The sequence below is a fragment of the Ambystoma mexicanum genome, chromosome 6q (assembly GCF_040938575.1).
Source record: "Ambystoma mexicanum isolate Mex_15411 chromosome 6q, UKY_AmexF1_1, whole genome shotgun sequence".
Taxonomy (NCBI): domain Eukaryota; kingdom Metazoa; phylum Chordata; class Amphibia; order Caudata; family Ambystomatidae; genus Ambystoma; species Ambystoma mexicanum.
In genome coordinates this window covers 1,377,405,960-1,377,418,245 of record NC_090937.1, presented here as the reverse complement: position 1 = coordinate 1,377,418,245, position 12,286 = coordinate 1,377,405,960, and the positions used below count along the sequence as shown (strand labels likewise).

At 43.3% G+C, this 12,286-nt stretch overlaps 1 protein-coding gene across 12 annotated transcripts in view; it reads left to right on the top strand.

Moving 5' to 3' along the window:
* The window catches only part of ABLIM2 (actin binding LIM protein family member 2), a 1,607,463-nt gene that overhangs the window by 779,750 nt on the left and 815,427 nt on the right, over nt 1-12,286 (top strand). The gene's annotated exons all lie outside the window — the stretch shown is intronic.

Below are 12,286 nucleotides of genomic sequence, written 5' to 3'. Positions count from 1 at the left end.
TGTTCAAAAAAATGTGGTCGATGGTAGATATGACTGAATTTGGTCACCACTATTAGTTCGAAGCTGAAGATACCGAACATGAAGAGCTGGGGTCGTGGGGGTGTCCTGCCTCCCCATGTTTGGTATTTCTAGCTTTGGTGGCAGGGGACCCAACAAAAAAAAAGGAAGAAAAAGGGACCCTTCAACGTCAGATCCAACCCACGTTAGATGGATGGAACTGACGCTGCAGGGTACAGGAGAGGCGGCGGATGGAGAAAAGGTAACTAGGGGGGTTTATGGGTGTTCTGACAGTTTGGGGGGACATAGGTTTGGTTTTTTGTACCGAGGTAAAAACCTATTCTCAGCGAAAATTACTACTGTCAATTTTGCTGTGATTTTGTACCTCAGTCAAACAACCTAAATCCCTGAGGGATAACACTAGACTACTACACCACAAGAGTCCATTGCTGATGCTCTGTTATAATATTCATAAGACTGGTGGCCTATCTTTAAAATTCAATTGGCCCCTACACATCTTTAGCCGGCCTGCCATGCACCCAGTTACACAACATAACATTCACAAACTTAATTCCAATAGAACATACAAACATTGCATTATTTATTATTCATTCAGATACAAAAGTCAACACACATATGCTTGCATACGCTCTCACTCAATCACAAATGCACCCAGTACCTCATTGACATACACTGTGTGCACACAACATTTATATGTACATATATAATAACCCATTAATTACCATTAATCTGAGGAAAACTAAGATACTGGTAATTGCCAAAAGTGGCCCACGTCGGTTAGAAGTTGTGACGAGCCTAGGGAATATAAGTATTGATCAATCATATCCCTACTTGGGACTTGAATTTGATACTCAACCCAATTACAACCTGATTATCTCGCAAAAAAAGAGGCGGGCAAAACCTCTTACTTTGCAGGCTTGTAAATTTTCCAAAGGAACAGCTGAGTTTAGTATTGCGGGGATCATTAGACTCTATCAACAGTGTTTTGTCCCCGCTATCTTGTATGGCTTGGAGGCATTAGCTATACAAGATATGAACTGGCTTAATATACTCGAGGGCCAGTATTGGCGTTCAGTCTTAGGTCTGGGTCCAGCTTGTTCCGTCCAGTACCTGAGGTTGGAACTGGGCTTGACATCATTGAAAGGTATGGCATTGAGAGCCCAAGGTGTGTTTTATTTGAAAGCTATTTCCTCCTTATCTTGCAAACTGCTTGGTTTGGCTGGTACCAACTTTGATAATGAAATGTCACCTCAAGGAGTTAGCTACAAACAGTTAAATGAATCTCTCTTTGCTGATCCCATGATAAGAAGCGACTAATGCCATTTATCCATCAAAAAAATCTTTCATACAAAAAATCAATAGATGGGACTGGACTCAAAACTATATACATTTGTCATCTTTGAAGGGGTATGAAGCTGTATCTCATGTAATCCACAGATACAGAAAGCCCCAACAATACCTGTTACTATGCCCAGATCCGGAGGTATGCCAATTTATGTTTAGACTGCGGATGAACCAGTTACAGGTATTAGCAGTTATTGGGCCACGATTGTGTATTTTACCGAAGGACAGGAGTTGTCGTATCTGTGAGAAGGGAGAACATTTAGAAACTACTAGGCATGTCCTGACTATGTGCCCCCGTTTGGGCCCACTGTATATGTGCATGCTGGGAAAGCTGGTAAACAACTATGAGACTATTAAGGGAGAGTCCTTTTGGGATTACTGTTTAAATTCCGATTCAATTAGGACTCAACTGGCAGAATACAGGGTATGGGTTAAAGTTAAAAGTTTATTACCCACCCATCCGGCATTAGTGGAATTGTGCAGGGCTCCTCTGGAACCTTAGGAACCTTAGGAATTAGTCCTTATGTCCAAAGCCGGAAGTTTGAGGTCGGGTCACCACGATTGTTTCCTAGTACTTAGTTGTATGTGTTCTTCCGTGTCAGTCATCCTGTGTGTAGAGTTACAAATGGTATGTATGGAGTGTGCCGCACTTACCTCCTATATTCTACCTCTGCATTGCACTGTATTATCTTTGTACTGTTAGTGTCTGACTATGCATATATGTATAATTTTATTTAATCTTTTATATTCAAATATTTAATGTATTGATTGTAATATGGTTGTATCAAGTTTTTATGTTTTTGTATCTTTTGTATCCTTTTAGAATAGGGCCAGTTAGGCAGTTTTCCAACCCATTTTTGTTTTAATAAATGTCTTTACTTGAGAAATTGAATACCTTGTGTCAGGAGTGGGATGTTAAACCAAGTGGCATAGATTGGGAACCCACTAACAAAATCTTTACACTCTAATCCTTCTCATAATCTAGCAGTTAGAGGAAGACCATTTTACACTTGACATTAATCCCCATGAAACTATTCTAAGTATCAAGCAAAAGATCTTGACAAGATCTGGTTTTCCTATGCATCATCAAACACCTCTTTTTCATGGTCGGCCCTTGTTAGATACCTTCAAGGTATCAGATTATGACTTTAACATATATTAAATTAAACTTTATGTAAAAGCAGAAATAGATCGGCCTCCAACCACCTTTACAGGTGTCAAAACTGAGTCTTAAGAGACCTGCCTAAGTCCTGGTAAAGCTGGAAGAGTTACCTGATTCTGTTTTCTCTTCAAAGATAAGTAGATCCATAGAGGTAGACCCATCTCCTGAGGAAGAAGACATATTTTCCTTCCTCGACCAACCAGATGGGGACTTTGATACATTCACGTTTGAGCAGGACACCAGTTTAATTGAGGAAGAAGATCCCGAAAATAGTACTTTCTAGTCCAACTGCATGCTCATAAGATCCAGTCAGAGACCATTTTTCAAGCTGGGCTGGATAGGATTGCTATATCTTCACATGGGGCCTTACAACCATATAGGGAAGGGGAAGACCTGGGAAGCTTTTTCCAAAATGTTAGCCCGCAATGGGAGGATGAATTAAAAACCTGTTTCCTAGCCACCCTACTGAGAGGAGAAATTCAGAACTCGTATTAGTTATTAAATCCTCTAGGAACAACACCTTTTGATGATATCAAACAGGGATTATTGAAGAAGGTGGGCCAAATAGACAATTGTTATAAACAGAAGCTCCAAAGCATTAAATTACAACCCGATGAAACACATGTGGAGTTAGGGGCCAGAGTGCAAAACACTTTGGGCCTCATTACGAGGTTGGTGGTAGCCTCCGGCACCCGCGAATGGGCAATTACCGGGCTATTCCGGCCCAGCCGGACCTGGTAATTGTCCTTTTCGCGGGTGCCAGGCCCAGTACATTCCTATTCGAGCCCCATAGGGCTCAATGAGAATGGCAATGTTGGATTCACCAGCACCGTTTACAACGGTGCCGGTGCATCCGAAATGCTGTGCTCGCAGGTGCTGCACTGCCTGCCAGGTCAGATCTGGCAGGCTGACAGCCACTCGCAAGCTCAGCTCGTAGTATGGCGGTACTGTAGCAACGGTGCCGGTAGCGCTACTGGCATCGTTGTTTCCTTACCACCATACTTATAATGAGGCCCTTTGTCTTTTTCCGGCTAGGAAACACATCTCTGCCAGAAGAACTAGAAACCCTCGCCATAGAACAATTTATACATTCCTTGCCTCCCTACTTTCAAAAGGCTATTCTACAATTAAACAAGCCTACTTTAGCATTAGCCACATAAACAGCTCTGTGTTTAAAAGTGAAAAATCTAAAAAGAACACCAGAGCATTTTCCCATTTTTTTTAGAGTAAAGATAGGAAACCAAGATGGTCCTTACAAACTCATGGTAAGAGATCTACCCAAGGGAGAGAGGAAAGCAATGGTAATCAGGGAAAAAGGAGAATTATGATCTGAAGAGGGATTCATCCCAAAACCCACATCTATAATATGTTTTTCATGTGGGCAACTAGAACACCTGTCCTGATATTGTCCTTACAATAAGAAAGAAGAACCAATGTAGATAGGCGTCATGGTAGGACATGACTGTGAAGAAGATTACTTAAATGAGGAAGAAGTGGAGGCTATTAGCAATTTCTCTTTTACCAGCACTCCCTTTAAACCCCACAATTCTGCAGTAGTGAATGGAATTCCTGTTAGAGCCCTAATTGATTCAGGGAGTACGCAGATGGCAGTAATATCTAATTTAATATCTCCCAGGGACCTGAGAAAGGAAACTCTGATCATGGTCACCTGCGTACATGGAGATGAGGACTTTTGTCACAGGAACCAAATCACCTCGATGGTTCAAGGGGGATCCACTGAAATGAATGCTGCTGTCATCCCAGGTCTACCTGAACAGACAATCATTGGTACTGACATCCCCAATTTTGAAACTATCCAAAAGAACGCCAATAAAACATCTGTCCTATACGCCCCAATTTACTCATGGAAAGAAGAGGGTTTTTCTTCAGAAGGGCCTATGAGAGAGGATCACATGGGAGGAGCCAAATACTGGGGAGATGTTATGACCCCATTGGGTGAAGCACAGAATCTCCCCTTTCCCCCAAGGAAGACTCTCTGACACCCAACACAATAATGGCATGTTGTCATTTGACAGTTCCTCCGTTTCGAGAAAAGAAACCTTTTATTTATTTTATTTATTTATTACATTTGTTGTACGCTCAAACCCTGAGATATCATGGCGTAGTTACAGACATCTTAATATTATTTGACGTTATTCAAGGTACATTACATATATAATACAATAATACAAGCAACTACATATTGGAAAAGGCATTGGTGAGAGTTGCATGGGTCATGTTTACTTATGTACATATTCAATTAGTAGTCTGCGTTAAGTTGGCATCTATCTAGAGCTACTGCTGGCTGGTTGTTGTCAGCGAGGTATCAGCTGGCTAAAATTGGTTAAATAACCAGGTTTTTAGTCGTTTTCTGAAGCACTGGAAGGAATCTTCATTTTTGCTATTTAATTGGAGGGTATTCCAGTGTTTAGTGGCCATGACTTTGAAGCTGCTTCCCCCTGCTCTAGAAAATTTGTAGCGTGGGACCACGAGGAGCGAGTTTTTGTTAGATCTGAGCGTTCTGTTAGATTCTTTTTTACATATTGAATTATTGATGTAGATGAGTGCTTTCTTGGCGAAGCATTTGTAGGTGACACACAGAGATTTGAATATGATTCTAGCCTTGATGGATAACCAATGGGTCTTCCTCCTGATGTTAGTGATGTGGTCTGATTTTTTTTTTTAATCCTAGGCTGCTTGTAGCACTTTGTTCTTCATTAGTTGTAGTTTGCCTAGGTTGGTATTAGAAGTACCTAGTAAGCGTACTTTGCAGTAATCCAGCTTGGTTAATATCAGAGTCCTAGCTAGAGTAATGCAATTTATGGGCGTAAGAAACTGGCGACTTAGGGCAATTAGTTTAGACGTGTAGGAGGTGGATGAGGATACATCGCTTACATGTTTCATCATAGTTAGATTAGCGTCTAAGTAGACTCCTAAAGTTTTTACCTGTTTCGATACTGGAATCGGAGTTCCATCAATGTTCATTGATGTATAATCCGAGTGGAGGGCATTCATTTTAATTTTGGAGCCCACAATGAGAATCTCAGTTTTCTCATCGTTGAGACAGAGGCTGTTCAGAGTCATCCAGTTTTGTATTATTGCGTATATTTTGTTGATGATCAGCGTGTCATGGTCATAGTTCCCTGTGATTGGTATGAGGATCTGGATGTCATCTGCAAAGTTGGTATAGATGACACCCATGGCATCCAAAGCTGAGAAGAGGAGCTTAGTGTATGCATTGTATAGGGTAGGCGAGAGACATGACCCTTGGGGTATGCCAATGGGGACTGGGATGAGATCTGCAGCCTCCTTGCCAATAGATACTCTGGACGTACGTTCAGCTGGAAAGGATTTCACCCAGGTGGTGGCATCTTTAGAGAAGCTAAATGAAATGAAGCAGCTCCCAGCCTTCTTATGTTGACTTGCTAGGTTTATTACCGGCTTCATAGGTATCTTTATAAGCAGTCAATCAGGTTACATATAAGTTGCAAGTAGGATATATAAACACTGGCGTCCCATCACCCAGGCAGAGGGCTGACCAACTGACCAGGTTAGAACATTCACACATACATTCCAACCCTCAGACTTAAACACTCCCCCCGTATTACCATGACATCACTATTTATAGACGGACTACGAACTGGCATAAACCATGCCTCTCCCAACCGTCAGCCTGCTACGCACTTACAGTGTTAAACACCAACAACATCCCCATGCCGTACACTTATCCAGTGCACCTCCTGGTCCTTCAGACCCGCTTCCAGGGGATCCCACTCCACGTCTACCATTAACAGGATATTCACTTGGAGTTGCAACCAAAACGCGTTCCTGGGGCACAACCCAGCAAAAGCCAAACGTGCTGCTCCCTCCATGAGCAAATGGTCGCTCCTTCTCCCGCCTGAGGGTGCCAGTTGCGCCCCCCTTCCTCCGGCTGAAATAACAGCCTGCCATTCTCCATCAGGTGGGTCACCTTCCCCTTCCAGAACCAGGACTCTGCTCTCCCTTCAGTACATGAACAGCCAAAGTTCCAATTATGGCCACGTCCCACCTGGAGTCCGCGCTCCACCTCCCCCTTTTGCCACCCTGGGTGATGGGCCTTACCTCATTTGGGGGCAGTATTGTCCTTCTGTTCCTTCCTGCACCCCCCGCAGCAGGGTACCAGATTTTCTTCCTTTTCATTTATGGGTTCTTCTTTAATAAGACCCTGTTTCATGTGTAGATTCTTCTTTTTAAAAGACCAGCTCATCGCCAATGAAATGAAGCAGCTCCCAGCCTTCTTAGATTGACTTGCTAGGTTTATTACCGGCTTCATAGGTATCTTTATAAGCAGTCAATAAGGTTACATATAAGTTACAAGTAGGATATATAAACACTGGCGTCCCATCACCCAGGCAGAGGGCTGACCAACTGACCAGGTTAGAACATTCACACATACATTCCAACCCTCAGGCATAAGTACTCCACATGGCATCGCAACATTCCTTCTGCACCTTCTGCACAGGCAAGCCATGCACAACACTAAAGTAATTTGTTAGTGTCGCACAAAGTTTATCGTGATCCACTAAATCGAATGCTGACAGCTAAATATAGCAACAGTAGTATGCAGAGTTTACTTGCATCCCTAATGGTGTCCAGCTATGAATGCATTAGCCAAGTCTATTGTGGGAGATTTTTTGTGAATGGGATCTTTTAGTACGTTTAAGCAAGACTAGCTCATCATTGAACCAGAAACTCGATCGTTTGTCAGCACGTCATGTTTTGGTTGTTAAGGGTGCTACTGAGTCAATAGTAGTTGTGAGGCACTTGTGGTAGGAGTCTGCGATGTGACATGGGTTGTCACTTATAGCAACATTGGATGATAAAGCTGCGCTTAAAATGGGGAATAGGTTGTCGGCTGTTAGCTTCTGGATAGTTCTTGTTTCATAAGTGTCTGTTGTCTTTGTCTTAGGGGAGCATGTCTCGTTGCTGATAAGAGTAAAATTGTCAATGTGGTGATCAGTCCAGTCAGGGGGTATAATCAAATCGATAGATACCTGGGAGTTAAGCATGGGTATCCAGTCAAGTGTTCGGCCCTTAATGTGGGTGGGAGCATTCACTAATTGTGTAAAGTTCATGTCTTTGAGCGCAGCATGGAAAGCATCTGCTTTATGATACTGCTTATCATTGAAACCTAAGTTGATGTCACCGAGGATGATGCATCTTGTATTAGGTTTGATGTTGGGAGCGAATAGAAGAGGGAATTTCTAATTCCGGATGGGTGATGCTATTAGGTGATCTGTAGACAGCCAGGATATTGGTAGTTGTTTTTGGATTGGATGAGAGTTTGGCTAGGAGACGCTCATGACCTTCTATTCCTTCAGGGGGGCAGGACCGAATTTGCACGTTAGTTTTAGCTATTATGGCCACGCCACCTCCTAGTGCATTAGATCTATCAGTCCTGATAATGTTGTAACCTGATGGGATGGCGAGAGCTAGTAATGGTCCAGATGCTTGATGCAGCCAAGTTTCTGTAACTACTAGGCGGTCCAATTGTTGTTCAATGATGAGGTCATGGATCTCAATAGAATGGGCTCCCAGTGAGTGGGCATTGATGAGAGCGCCTTTAATGTTGAGTGATGGCTGTATTGGATGCGAAGTAGTCCGAACCTGCAGTTCTAAGCTGATGAAGGGTTGTTTGGCGGTGACTATAACTGGTGTTTTAGAATGTTTGTTGTTAGCTAGAGGTTTAGGCTTATACTGCTTTTGCATAGCTGGATCCGAAATATGATTTAGAGGGAACTGTTTGTTGCGTGATCTTAAGCGACATAATCTAGTATTGCCCTGAATGGGATGGAAGGCAAGGGCATCCATATTAGTAGGCGCCAGTTCTAGAGGCATCATGGGGGCAATGGTAATGGGCTCGAAGTTTTAGTGATCCTTGTAGTGCTTTGAGTCTTAGGGCCTCATCACGAGTTTGGCAGTAACCCTTAAATCCGGCGGTAGCACTGTTACTGCCGGATTTAAGGGTCCACCAAATCAGGGCTTTGGCGGATTTCTCCCCAGCTCTGAGCTGGGGGGAAATCCGCCGGCGGTATGAGCGCGAAATTTCCCCATTGAGCCCAATGGGGAATGGGGCATTCCTGAATGGGCTCAATGGGGAATGGGGATTTCCGAATCCGCCAAACCCATGATCCGGCGCTAATAGCGCCGGTGGGTTTGGCAGTAGGGCAGATAGCACCAGCGCTATTAGCGCCGGCGTTACCACCCAACTCGTGATGAGGCCCTTAATGTAGTCCTGGATTGGCGGGAATGGTGGGGTGGAGGGTAGGCAATGGGGTAGGACAAGGGATAGGATGATGCCGGTAGCAGCCAGTTCTGAAAAGGCCATTTCCCTGGGTGATGAAGGAGATTCCTGTACAGGGTAGGCAATCTTTTATAATGCAAAATGGAAACATAGTTGGCAAGTGGCAAATTTAGCATGGTTATTTATTAGGTATGAGTGTAGATGTATCAAAGCTGCGGCACACAAATCAAAATGTAGCGCCCAGATGGGGGATATATTACACTTTGATGAGAATACAAATTAGAATTAATCTAGCACAGTGCATTCCATATTAACGAATAGACTAATGAAATCAAAGCGCTTTACACATTCATTGAGGCAAACAGTGCATCTTGCAAATGGAAACAGCCTAGCATTATACATTCCATGTGGATATCTATGAGTTGGCACAATACAGTCAACTTAAGGGTAAGGTTCATCTAACACAATGCATTACGTGTTAGCGAGTATGATGAAGAAGTGCCGTGTTTAAATGTAGGTCGGCTCTAGCCAGACGCAATCATTCAGACTCATGAATCATGAGTAGCATAAGAATAGGTGAAGCGAGACAGGGCACACATGTATGTTTGTTACTCCGGGTACACGTCAGCTATGGACAGTACAGATGTACTTGTCTGTGATGCAAAAAAGGGCTAAACACACTTTATAATGCAGCAATGGGCGGCAAGGTTCAGATGGCTAGCTCAAAGTGCAGGAGACAATTTGGTGTGCATCAAAAAGGTATACTGCATACATTAGGAAAAGCAGTAATGGGGTGCACAGAGGACCGTTTGATGTGCAACACTGGACGGAACAATCCTGGGCTTACACGAGGGTAATGGCAACAGTTTGGTATATGGTGATCGTTAGCACAATCCTGCTGATAAGCCCGTAATTAATATACGATATAATATACAAGAATGGGCAGACAAGGCATAATGACTGATGCCGACGGTGAAAAACAATTTGGTAAAAGCGTTTGGAAGAGGTAGCGAGTCGAAGTCAAAGGCTCGGTGTGGGTTATATGAATGCGTGCGGTTAAGTACAGTATGGTAACTAGCAATATAGATATGTTAGTCGGTAATGCGAGAAGAAATCATATGGTTTATCACAGAGTTAAGTACTAGGCTTAGCGAGGTAATGACAGATTGGAGGAAGTCTTTACAGTATTTTACTTTTCTTTACAGTATTCAAGTCAGGACCCCATCTTTAACCCAAACACCCACAGCTCACACATACCACCTTCTGTTTCTAATATGCATTATTGTAAACATCCTGAGAAAACCCAGCCATATTCCCTCAGGTACTGAGACGAGGAGGAGGGCGAGAGGGTTTGTGCAAAGTGACAGGTGCCCAAAGATCAACGTGCAGACTAGTTCTTTTTTAAAGCCTACATTGTGCCGGACATTTAAAGACGGTGACCGCACTCTGAAGTCGGGTGAAATCCAGGCAGAGGCTCACGAGCGCGAGACACTCAGAGAAGGCTTCCAGGATAGAAGGAGGGATGCCATAGACAAGCAGGAAAAGCCATGGAGATTGAGCCAATGAGTAATACATGTACTTATGTGGTGAACAAAGGACATATCAATTCATCAATTGATCAATTAATTAAAACATTCCCAAATACTTTTTCTTTATTAGGTAAGTGATGCATAATTCACTCAAACATTTTTAATGAAAACACATAGTTCTTTCACTATATAATCATTTCACAAAGGAGTTTGTGTTATATCTTGAAATTGATCTGAATCAGTCTAGAGCACACATAATTAATTCTTTGTATGATCATTTCTCAAGGGAAATTCTTTTTGTAGCTGAGACCTGATTTGTTACTCTGGTCTTGGAGAAGATGACAATTGCCAGCTCCTTGCACTTAGCAAAATCAATGGCTTGCAGCATGACCATTAATCTGGTGTCTGGTCTCCCAGAGGAACTGAGTGGACCTTGCTCTTCACAAGAGTTTAACTCCTTCAATCCCTGGACACTTACTCTGCTACTATCCTGACCCTTCCTGACCTGCCTTCTACCTTTAACACTGTTAATAATACTGCACTCGTCAGCCATCTTGCTACCTCCTTCAGTATCAAAGATAAAGCTCTTGATTGGATCTCCTCCGTGCTCCTAAACTGAATGACTTTGATCAGGTCATGATCTTTTCTGTCTCTATCTACTACTTCCAACGTCGAGGTTCCCCAAGCTCCAGTTTCTCTTCTTGGCTCTTTTATGCCTACCTTGCTCCTCTTGCTGAAACTATCTGGCTCTTCTGCAATGTTCAGACATATGCTAATGATACACAAGTGTCCTTCAAGATAGATTGCAACTCTACTGTGCCCATCAGCTTGCTTTCCTTCTTCCTCACCCTTCCACTCTACTGTGCCCATCAGCTTGCTTTCCTTCTTCCTCACCCTTCCACTCTACTGTGCCCATCAGCTTGCTTTCCTTCTTCCTCACCCTTCCACTCTACTGTGCCCATCAGCTTGCTTTCCTTCTTCCTCACCCTTCCAGTCTACTGTGCCCATCAGCTTGCTTTCCTTCTTCCTCACCCTTCCACTCTACTGTGCCCATCAGCTTGCTTTCCTTCTTCCTCACCCTTCCACTCTACTGTGCCCATCAGCTTGCTTTCCTTCTTCCTCACCCTTCCACTCTATTGTGCCCATCAGCTTGCTTTCCTTCTTCCTCACCCTTCCAGTCTACTGTGCCCATCAGCTTGCTTTCCTTCTTCCTCACCCTTCCACTCTACTGTGCCCATCAGCTTGCTTTCCTTCTTCCTCACCCTTCCACTCTACTGTGCCCATCAGCTTGCTTTCCTTCTTCCTCACCCTTCCACTCTACTGTGCCCATCAGCTTGCTTTCCTTCTTCCTCACCCTTCCACTCTACTGTGCCCATCAGCTTGCTTTCCTTCTTCCTCACCCTTCCAGTGCTAGATGCTCTTAATATGTGTACCTTAATGAAGCTAATACCAACACCATCTACCCAGGCTTTACTATACCTTCATTTGCTGTTACCTCCTTGTATTATTATTATTATTATTATTATTATTATTATTATTATTATTATTATTATTAAGGTATTTATTGAGCGTAAACATAGCTTTGGAAAACAATGGAGAGCTTTACAATCATAGGGGGAAGAACACAGTGCAGGCAGCAGAGAAACAGGAAGTGGGGAGCTAACAGGGGAGTCAGAGGGCGGCAAACTTGGCAGTAAGGTATCTACATGCAACCATGGAGGAAACAGTGGGGAGCAGATCACTCAGTCTCATGTAGGGTGGGGAGTTGAGTGTGTGTGGACTGCTTTCCATTGGCACCTCACCCGCTCTAGTTCCTGAAGCCATAAAGTGTACTGTCATCTTTGATAGTTTACTTTACTTTACTCTGAAAATCCTGGAACATTCTACGAAAGTCTACATAGAGCTGCACATCCTCAGATGCATTCTTCCTTTTCTCAACTTCTCTCACAA